General features: G+C 37.9%; 1 pseudogene; it reads left to right on the top strand.

The window, feature by feature from the left end:
* Nucleotides 1-8,855: 8,855 nt before the first annotated feature.
* Nucleotides 8,856-8,972, top strand: LOC111822372 (uncharacterized; annotated as a pseudogene).
* Nucleotides 8,973-12,125: the final 3,153 nt, after the last annotated feature.

The following is a 12,125-nucleotide window of genomic DNA, read 5'->3' as shown; positions in this document are numbered from 1 at the left end:
AAATCTGGGGGGGAAAGGAGGAGTGTGCTGTTGCAGAATGGGGTGAGCAATTAGGGTCATATAACAATGTATGTATAAAATTTTGTATGGGAGGCTAACTTGAAATGTAAACCTCATTTAAACTACAACAATAAAAAAATTAAAACTTAAAAATTTTTTTTAAAAAGCTAGGGAGCAACCATCTAAGATTCGCCAATTAGTCCCAACCCACCTGGAGCAAAGGAGAATGAAGAACACCAAAGACACAAGGAAAGTATTAGCCCAAGAGACAGAAGGGGCCGCATAAACCAGAGACTTCATCAGCCTGAGACCAGAACTAGATGGTGCCCAGCTACCACCAATGACCACCATGACAGGGAACACAACAGAGAGTCCCTGACAGAGCAAGAGAAAAGTGGGATGCAGAAATCAAATTCTAGTAAAAAGACCAGACTTAATGGTTTAACTTAGGCTGGAGGGACCCCAAAAGACATGACCTCCGGACTCTGTGTTAGCCCAAAACTAAAACCATTCCCAAAGCCAACTCTTCAGACAAAGATAAGACGGGACTATAAGACATAAAATGATACTCCTGAAGATTGTGCTTCTTAGCTCAAGTAGACACATTAGTCGAAATGGACAGCTTCTGTCCAGAGGGTGAGATGAGAAGGCAGAAAAAGATAGGAGCTGGTTGAATGGACATGGGAAATCTGGGGTGGAAAGGAGGAGTGTTGTCACAGTATGGGGAGAGCAACTAAGGTCACATAGCAGGGTGTGCATAAATTTTTGTATAAGAAACTAACTTGAACTCTTAACTTTCATTTAAAGCACAATAAAAAAAAATTGTACTTAATAATTTGATAGACATTAACAAATTAGTTTCCCAAGATGTTACACCAATTAATACTTCTAACAAGAGCATACGGGAGTGCTCGTTCCCTCCATCCTATTTAACACTGTTTGTTTTGAAACATTTTTTTTTTTTGTCAATTTGAGAAGCAAAATATTATCTTAGTTCATTTAATATAATTATGAGTGACACTTGGAATCATCCTATCAATTTAAAAAACTTTTTTTAAATATTTACCTATTCTTTTGAGTTGATGGCTTTTTATTGGGTTATGTATTTTTATGTATTAAAATAATTAAAAGCTTTCATATCATGTATATTACATTCTTCAACTGTTGTGTGGCTTTTCTTACACAGTTTGCTAAATGTTTTATAATCATAAATTGTATATTTTCATTTAAACAAATATATTGGTCTTTTACTTGGTGCCTTATGCATTTTGTTTCTTGGTGATCTATACCCTAACAATGATAGAATTTTGATCTCAAGCAAGAATCCTCTAAAATAAGACCAACATAAACAAGCAACCATTGAATCTTTTAACCCATATATACTTAATATATAACCAAAGCTAATTTACTATCTTTCCCTCCAAACATTTTCTTCTTATTGCATTCTGTTTCCTATTTAACATAACCTCACTAAGTTATCACCCCCCAAAAACAAGAATTATCCTAGAAAATTCTATTTTCCTTATCTTCACTTGCAACTTGCCTGTAGACACACACACACACACACAGTTGACAGTCATCCAGTACACACCAGTGTAGCTTACATGATTGTTGAATTACTGAAATACCAAAGTACTATTGGGAAATAGCCACAGTCTTGAGTCTCTCAGAGCTTCACAACACCCTGGCTATCCTGACTTCTCCTCTGGATCCCCTACTATCTCACCCACCTTCCACAATGAAAGTAGTAGCATGTGCCATAGCAAGGGGCCACTGGTACCCTGCTCCATTCATTTTCTCTAATTTATCTGTGCCCTTGACATGACAGATGTGGTGTGTTTTATCACTCCTGTATACAGTTATACATACCCTACAAGTGGGAGATGGCCTCAGCCAACGGAATGTTGGTGGATATGATGCACCTCACAGCGAAGCAGAAGCTTTAAGAGGAACCATAGAATTCTGCCGTCTTCCTTAGGTCTATTCTTTCTGCCCTCTCTGGAGGAGATGTAACAATGTATACAGCTGGAATGGACCTTTGTCAATAAAGGAAAGACTGTATTTAGTATATGTTTAGAGGATGAGAGTATAAAGTGAAGAAGACCACATCTCCTCCAGATTCACATGGTAGATCACAGGTAGGGACTTCTTCTTCAGCATGGGACCTAGAATAAGGAGCATGGAGCAAAACTGCAGCCTGTAACAAAGTCACAACAGATCTGTTACTATAGCAAAGCTAGAAAACTATATATAATCACTAACTATATAACTATATATACAATTACTTCAATATAACTAATTATATATTTAAAAAAACAAACCAAACCAGTTGCCGTTGAGTTGATTCTGACTCATAGCGACCCTATAGGACAGAGTAGAACTGCCCCATAGAGTTTCCAAGGAATGGCTGGTGGATGCAAACCGCCAACCTTTTGGTCTGCAGCTGTAGCACTTAACAACTATGCCATCAGGGTTTCCATTATATATATAGACACACACAAATACATATATATAGAGAGAAATACGTGTGTGCTTGTGTGTGTGTATCTGATTCTTTTCTCAAACAACATAATGCCTGACCAAATAAGCATACAGTAAATATTTGTTAAATGAATGTACCCCAGTTGATGCTGTCTTATTCCAGTCCCTCATCATCTTCCTCCTGGATATTGCAATACACTTTTGGACAGTGCACCTGTCTCCAAATTTACCTCCCTCTAACACATTCTTTATGCTCCTACCAGAGTCATTATGCTAAAATGAAAATGCGGTTACAATTACTCTACCCTCTCCTACAGGAAAGACCAAACTCTTCACTTGAGCCTTACCACATAGCTTTTATTGTTGCTGTTATTGTGTGCCCTTGAGTTGATTCTAACTCATAGTGACCCTATAGGACAGAGTAGAACTGTACCATAGGGTTTCCTAGGCTGAAATCTTTACCGGAGCAGATAGCCAAGCCTTTTCTCTTGTGGAGTGGCTGGTGGGTTAGAACCAATTACCTTTTGGTTAGCAGCTGAGAGCTTAACTATTGCACCACAAGGGCTCCTTTCCACATAGCTAAGGGGTGTGTTAGTAAGCCAAGACTTTCCATTCCTTCAGCTCTTTGTGCATGCTCTTCCCTTTCCCTGGAATGCTCACCTAAATGTAAGTACATTGAGGACAAAATTCATGTTTAACACATTGTACGTATCTTGTATAATCCATCAAGCATGATCTTTCTACTGTCATCCTCCAAATATATATTCAATACAGATTTTCCTTTAGTCTCAGACACAGGTCCATTTCAGCAGTATACTTCTCTACAACTCCTATTTTACCAAAAATTGCTTATTTGCTTCTTTATTCTGTATTCTTCCATTGGCCTGCCAGTACATTACAACCACATGCTACTTGTATTCAGAAAAACAACTCTCCCTTAAATCTGTGTCTTTCTCTAAATACTATCTACACTCCCAATTACCTCATCACTCAAGTGTCAAATAACACGTTCTGCTAGCTATCTTCATGTCCTCATGTCCCAGTCTCCCGAGCACCCCTCAAAATATGACATATGCATCGAGAATGCAACTGAAATTGGTTAAACCACCAGTGACACACGAATGACCAAGTATAACGGTCATTTTCCAGTGTTTATCTCATTGAACATATTGGTGCTACTGAAACTAATGAACTGGTTAAATTTCCTATGCCCTTGACTTCAGACCGGGGCCCGGTGGTGAAGTGGTTAAGAGCTCGGCTGCTAACCAAAAGGTGGGCAGTTCGAATCCCCCAGCCATTCCTTGGAAACCCTATAGGACAGTTCTACTCTGTCCTATAGGGTCGCTATGAGTCGGAATCAACTCAACGGCAACAAGTCTGGCAACAGGTCTGACTTTAGTGACCCCACACATATCCTCATCCTTCCTCAGAATACCCTTTCTTTCTCCTGTGTAAATTCTTCTCCTTCTCCCCACTCCTGATGTAGTGGGGTTCCCCCAGGGCTCCAACCTGTTCCCACTGCTCTTTCCCTGGACACACCCTCCCGAGGTGATTCTGTCCCCTTTCATGATGTGCTTATGATTCCAAATCTCACAACCTGCTCATCTCACAATCTAAACATTCCACTGCATGCTGAAAGTCTCCACTGAATCTCAAATTCAGAACATATCCAAGCTGAAATATCATACTTCCAACTGGCTCCTCTTCATTTAGCCTCCATCTCCAAGAGTGGCTAGTCTTAAATCATCAAACTCAGTAACTTCCTTCATCCAACTGAACAAGATTGTCTTCTAAGTATGCTTCTAACCTGCCCTTCTCTTATCTTCCTAAGTTCTGTAATAGCCCCAATAAGTCTTCACACCCCACCCGTCACCACATGCTAACAGCTAATGTGGCTTTTCTAACATAAATATGATGGCCTCAATTCTCCTCTTAAGAAGTTTCAATAGTTCTTCATTTTCATAGATTATGTTGCAAAGTCTTTAAAGTGACATATCTTTCCTCTACAAACCAGGCCCTCTAACATCTCTGGCTTCATTTGCAACTCCCTTCTTTATGCATAATGTCCTGAACGCACTAAAAGGTTTGTAATTCCTCCCACATTCCATGTTTTTCTATGTCTCTGCCTTTGCCCATGCTATACTCCATGCTTTGAAAGTTCTTTTCCTTTCTCTTCCCTCAGGCATCACTGAGAAAATGTTCTTTGACACTTCCCCATACAAGCATAAGTGTCCCCATCTCCTTTCTCCCATAATGCCTTGTGCACATATCTAACATTATATTTAATGCATTATATTGTTTTTATTTCTATCTTTTCTTATAGACTCTTTGTTTCTTGATGTTAGGGGTTGAGTCTTATTTGTCTTTGTATTGCTAATACCAACTATCTAGTGCATATTCCAAAATATTAACTGAAGAACTAAATAATAAATGAATAAATTGGTGGATGGATGGGTAGCTGGATATCTCCATTAATATAGAATATTTCAATTTATGATTTATATACCCTTATTTCTTACTATTCTCTGAGCTCCTAGGTGGCTAGGGTCATCATGCCTTATACCACAGTCCCTGTCTTAGGCTGGGTTCTCTAGAGAAACAAAACCACTAAAGTTTATATATATAGAGAGAGAGATTTATTTCAAGGAAATGGTTCACTTGGTTGTAGATGCTTGCAAATCCCAAGACCATGGATCAGGCGTCAGGCTGGAGGCTTCTCCTGACTCATGTACTGCAGGAGCTTACAAACCAAAGATCAGCAGGTAAGACAGCAGACTGCTGGCTCAAGGGTTGTGGAGTGATGAATCCAAGATTGGCAGATAAGACAGCAGAGTGCTATCTCAAGTCCCAAGAACCAGAGGTCAGAGGATGACGAGTTGGATGCAGGGTCCATAGCAAGCAAGTGAGCTTTGCCAGAATGTCCATATATATATAGGATGCAGGCCACACACCCCCAAGGAAACTCCCCTTACAAATGATTGGTTGATCACATCATGGAGGATGACTACATCATTACAAAATTGCCTGATTATATCATTACACAACTGCCAAATAACATCATTACATAACTGCCAAACCACTGAGAATCATGGTCCAGCCAAGCTGACACACAGCCTTAACCATCACAGTCCCCAAATCGGTGACTCAGAGCAGTAGATACTTAAGTGGTTGTTTACAGACTGGATGAATGAACGTTGGGAATATTAAATGCTAAAAGAAGAACTGAAAAACAAGGGATTTCATAGCCAAAAACCAGGCTTCAAGCAGTATATTATGTATTTTATGTAATTCTTAGTGCTGTTTTATTTTCGTTACAAATTCATTTATAGTTTTCTTTTTCTTACTTAATGAGCTAAAGGAATAAAGACATTAATTCTATTGTGTGTTAATTATTTAGCATATATAAGCCAGGAAAATAGAATTCAGTAGCCTGTTAAAATGTATTGAAGCTTATGCATGTTTCTTAAACAAATAATTAGAATGTAAGTTAAATCTGATGCCATGCTATTTTATTTTGTGAAAAGTTTAAAATTTACCAGCATTTTAAGGCATATCCCTTTACTGCAGCAAAAATTTAGTTTCAAGAAAAGGGATTTGCATGTTCCTAAAGCATTAAAGAAAATTAGTTTCTATTTATGTTACTTTAGGAAAAGGTAGGGAAAATCGACTAGTCCAAGTGATTCATCTTGAGTGCCAGGATAGATTAACTTTTAGGGAAATTTCAGGCCACAAAATAAATATAGTTTAAAGACCTTAGCACTTAAGAGGTGAACTACGGCTCCAAACCTGAGAAGACAGAGGAAATTCTTCTATCTGAAAGACACTGAATTGAGATGAAAACATACATTAAAAATACAGGTTGGGATCTAGTGAGAGTGTCCCCACTGTCTCTCTAGAGATAGGCTCAGTTGCGGAGAGACATTTCTTGAAAGTAATATGATAAAGGGAACCCTGGCTAATTCTTTACAGTTAGTAGGTTCTGATGTAAGTACAAATAAGCTCATAACTAACATTTAAGGCAACACTGTTTAGTAAATTAAGGAGTGGAGCCAGTACAGATATAGACAAAATTAATTGGCAGACTCCTGAGACAAGCTCTTTGCTAGAATTTAGAAGATTCTTTATCATTCTCAATTTTATGGAACATATATTAAAGAAGAGGCTTCACTGTGACAGTAAATATTTATACATTAGTCAGGGGACATATAGATATGACTGTATAATTTCCATAAGCTAGTAGAGTTAAATTCCTTCACTGTTCTAGAAACTTATGGAAAATTAAGTCTTACTCTGCTGCTCTAGGAAAATTCCAGGGATATGACTGACCTAAATAGAGAGGGTTATTTCCCCAAGGTAGCATGAGTTGGAAAAAAAAATCTTTTCAAAGAAAAAAAAACTTAGTCAAGAGAAGTCAAGGTAGTTGCTAGATAGACAGTGATGACTGTCAAATCTGAAAGGCAGTTTATAAAATTGTTCACCAGCTTACAGGTCTGTGACACCAGTGTCCATGTCTACCTTGGTCACCATTTAACCTCGACTCCTAGCATGATACCTGAAACATAGCAAAAATTCAATACTGCTGTTGGTGGAGCAAATCAATCAATCAATAAATGACTATATCACGATGAAAATTTTAAAATGCGCATCATTATTGATTACTGAGGGATGGAGAAACAGAATGGAGTCAGTTCACTGGTTCACTGCTGAAGTCATGAAGAGGCACTGAATCCTAGAGTTTTCCTTTACAGTTCTATACAACGTATATTGCTGGGTTGCTCATTCCCATTTAAACAAGCTATATAGGAAAACATAGATATAGTTCTAGCCATTAAAAAAAATCACTGAATAAAATAATAGAATACAAACAACAACCAACTTTTTATCATGTTTTTCTTAACATTTTAGATTTAGTGTTTGTATTTTGTAGTGGTTTCAGAAAGATCTGTTGCTAGACTTCGCATCTTGGTAAGCCAGTGTTTCCATGTCAGTGCATTTGATTGATGACCATACAAACAATTTATAAAATTTGTGGGTATTTGAAGCAATTCTAAAGTTTGCAGTAAGATATTTAAATGGATGAGTCTGTGAATGTAAATACTAAAAATACTTCATGCAATCCTTCCTTTCTGTAACTGAGGGGAAATGCATTTTACCAAGATGCTTTTACAATAAAGTTATTTCCTTTTACAAGGAATGAATATTCGTTATGAAAAACAGGGAAATATAAAACAAAAGAAAAAGATCGTGTAATGAAATGCTGCATCACATCCCATTGAACCAGCTCTGATTGTAGCCACAGCTGCAATCAACAGTTCCATTCAAATTCAGACACACCTTGTTCTGACAGCATTGTATCTCAAGCACCAGTAGTGTGTTTTTTGCTTTTGGCCTCAGAGCTTCTCCCACATTGCAAGCACCCATTCAGCCCTTGTGCAAGTATGACCTAGAAGCATAGAGGAGTAAACCCCTGTGGCCAACACTGAACTAACGAGAGATGGGAGGCAGTGAATGAATGTTCCAAACTCCAGCCCTTCTGGAAGACATTCTGAATACTTCTCAGGAAGCATTTTTCATGGATTGAATTGTTTTCTCCCAAAAATGTGTGTATCAGTTTGGCTAGGCAATGATTCCCAGTGTTATACGGTTATCCTCTATTTTGTGATTGTAATTTTATGTTAAAGAGAATTAGGGTGGGATTGTAACACCACCCTTACCCAGGTCACATACTTGATCCAATTTACAGGGAGTTTCCCTGGGGTGTGGCCTGCACCACCTTTTATCTCTCAAGAGATAAAAGGAAAGGGAAGCAAGCAGAGAGTTGGGGAACCTCATACCACCAAGAAAACAGTGCCAGGAGCAGAGCACGTCCTTTGGACCTGAGGTTCCTGCGCAGAGAAGCTCCCAGACCAAGGGAAGATTGACGATATGGACCTTCCTCCAGAGCTGACAAAGAAAGCCTTCCCCTGGAGCTGATGCCCTGAATTTGGACTTGAAGCCTTCCCTTGGAGCTGATGCCCTGAATTTGGACTTGTAGCCTACTGGACTGTGAGAGAATAAATTTCTCTTTGTTAAAGCCATCCACTTGTGGTATTCTTGTTAGTGTAGCACTAGATGACTAAGACAGCATTCAACACCTGTTGTCCACAGTGGTGCCCTGATACTGACTTTCCATTTTTTCTACTTCACTCTCTTCTCATGTATCCCCTTATTTTCACTTCCCAAGAGCCCTGGTGGCAGAGTGGTTAAGACCTCGTCTGCTAACCAAAAGGTGGGCAGTACGAATCCACCAGCAGCTCCTTGGAAACCCTAGGGGCAGTTCTCTGTCCTATAGGATCACTATGAGTCCGAATCCACTTGACGGCAATGGGTTATTTGTCTACAGCCATACCACCATGAACATGCCTGATCTCCTCTGATCTCAGAAGCTAAGCAGGGTTGGGCCTTCTTAGTACTTGAATGGGAGACTGCCTGGGAATACTGAGCTGTAGACTTTCGGAAACCTTGGTGGTGTAGTTGTTAAGTGCTACAGCTGTGAACCAAAAGGTCAGCAGTTGGAATCCACCAGGCACCCCTTGGAAACTCTATGGGGCAGTTCTACTCTGTCCTATAGGGTCGCTATGAGTTAAAACCAACTCGATGGAAATGGATTTTTTTTTTCACTTCTCAAATAAACTGCCACATTCCAAATCCTTTTCTCAGGCTCTGCTTTCAGGAGAACCCTAACTAAGGTATGTATAACAGAAAACATAGCTAAGTTTACAATACCTAATAATAAACAACTGTAGCATTTTCTTTGCAAATACTTTATTACATTGTCAGCTACTTAATATCACTAATATTTTTAAAATTTTAGACACTTACCTTTATTATACAGTTAAATTTATTTCCTTCATTATGAGCTTTTCAGTAGAAAAAAAATAAGTAATACTAAAGATGTGGCATAAAAGAAGCTAAATTTAGAGCCAATAACTCTAAGCATGGCAATGAAATATAGTAAAACAATTGTTAAAGTATTGAAAAGATGAGATGAATAAAACTTTAAAAAAATATTTAGTAAGATTCTTAAATGAATCATATTACTTTCAGAAAAGCTAGGACATTGATAGTATACAGAGAGAATGAAGTTGTAATATCATTTTAAGTATTTTAACATACAGGTGGGTTTTAAAGACCAATTTTGTTTCAATTTGTTTTAATTATCCAAATTGATGTAAAATTTTGGTTTAATATGTATATGCATTTCCCTTTACAAAGAATAAATATTCAAAGTAATTGCAGGTAGAATAAATATAGACTATACTGCTTCCAAATACTTTGAGGAAAAATGAATTTTTTGTTTTTAAATCTTGAGAAATATAAGCTAATATGGTGAGAAAAAAAGTGAAAATAAATAATTTATTAGCCAACCATAAAAATTCTAGAAAGTAGGTGGAGGCAACATGGCATTATAGACAGAAGCACCATGCCATACCTCTGCAGCAAAGACCTGAAAAACTAAACAGATACAAACGTCAATCCTGGAGCCCTAAGTATCAAATGAAGGGATAAAGAACTAGACCAAGCACTGAATGAAAGAAGAAACTGACAGAGAAAGAGAATGAGGAGAGCTACAGAGTGGAAGTCCCCTGAACGGAATATGTCAAAACAACATCAAACTTACAAGAGTTATTAACAGAGTCCTTTGGTTAGAAAATTAACATCAGACAAAAACCTGAATTTAGGATACAGGAAAGCACCAGCTAGATACAACCCAGGTAATGAACTCTCAAGGATAAAACAAAACTAAAAGACTTGCAACAGGGAACCAGAGACATCAATCTGTAAATTACAACAATGTCAGAAAACAAAAGGGGGAATAACAGTGTAGGTATAGAAATTTCAAATGGAGAGGAATGTAGATGATAATCAAGTAATAAAAGACTGGCTCAAACTTAGGAAGATAGGGGTGTTATGGATTGAATTGTGTCCCCCCAAAAATGTGTCAACTTGGCTGGTCAATGATTCCCAGTATTTTGTGATTGTCCAGAATTTAGTCATCTGATAGGATTTTCCTATGTGTTGTAAATCCTACCTCTATGATGTTAATGAGGTGGGATTAGTGGTGGTTATATTAATGAGGAAGGACTCAATCTACAAGATTAGGTTGTGTCTTAAGTCAATCTCTTTTGAGATACAAAAGACAGAAGTGAGTAGAGAGACATGGAGACCACATACCACCAAGAAACAAGAGCCAGGAGAATAGCATGCCATTTGGACCCAGGGTCCCTGTGCTGAGAAGCTCCTCAACCAGGGAAGATTGATGACACAGACCTTCCCCAAGAGCCAACAGAGAGAGAAAGCCTTCCCCTGGAGCTGAACCCTGAATTCAGACTTCTAGCCTCCTAGACTGTGAAAGAATAAATTTCTGTTTGTTAAAGCCATTCACTCATGCTATTTCTGTTATACAGCAGCACTAGATAACTAAGACAAGGGGAAAATTTCAATTTAACGCTAAAGAACTTTAACAAACTTACTCAGCAAAATAAAGAAGAAAAACATTAAATTTAACTAAACACGAATTCTACAAAAATGAAAGAAAGGAAAAGAAAATCCACAAGCAAAAGTAAGTCAGCACAGGAGACTAAGAGGAATAAAGAAAACATAAGCACCACAAAAAAAAGCACTACAAAATGATAGCAATAAACTTGCACCTATCGATAATCAAGCTGAACGTAAATCGATTAACTACACCAGTAAAGAGACAGAGATTGATGGAATGTATTTTAAAAAATGACCCATCAATGTGTTGTCTACAAGAGACACACCTTAAAAACAAACACATGAATATATTAAAAATCAAAGGATGAGAAAAAAACATATCAAGCAAGCAGCAACCAGGAAAGAGCAGGAGTGGCAAAAAAAGACCAGACTTACTGGTCTAACAAAGACTGGAGAAACCCCAAGAGTATAGCCCCAGGATACCCCTGAGGTTCACCCTTCAGCCAAAGATTAGACATGTCTAAAAGCAAACAATACAACACACAAAGTTTAACCATGTATATGAGACTAGATAGGCACACCAGCCCTGAGGCAAGAACTAGCAGGCAGGAGGGGACAAGAAAGCAGGAAGAATGGAAATGGGGACCCAATGTCGCAAAGACAGAGTGTTGACACGTCATGGAGTTGGCAACCAGTGTCAGAAAACAATTTGTGTTAATTGTTTAATAAGAGAGTAATTTGCTCTGTAAACTTTCACCTAAAGCACAATAAAAAAAAATTCTAGAAAGCATAAAATATAGTGATAGATAATCAAATGAATCAGTTAACATACTAAATATTAATGGCTGAAAATTACTTATTAAAGGAAGAAAAGATACTGATTATATCTAAAATGCAAAGTTTATCTCTATATTATTTACAAGGAACACAACTAAAACAAAAATCACATAGAAAAGTCAAAAATAAAATGGACAAGAAAATAGGAAAATTAAGGAGTTCTGGCAAAATGGCACTCTAGGCAGAAGCACCACGCCATCCCTCCACAGCAAAGATCTGAAAAACTAAGCCGAACAGAGAATACAACAATCCTGAAACCCTAAAACATCAAATGAAGAGATAAAGAACTCAGCCAAGCACCAAATGGAGTGAGAAAACTGACAGAGAAT

Source organism: Trichechus manatus, unplaced genomic scaffold, assembly GCF_000243295.1.
Source record: "Trichechus manatus latirostris isolate Lorelei unplaced genomic scaffold, TriManLat1.0 scaffold00166, whole genome shotgun sequence".
In the NCBI taxonomy this organism is placed as follows: Eukaryota; Metazoa; Chordata; class Mammalia; order Sirenia; family Trichechidae; genus Trichechus; species Trichechus manatus.
Note: the sequence above shows the minus strand (reverse complement) of the source record. Positions and strands in the feature narration are given on the sequence as shown.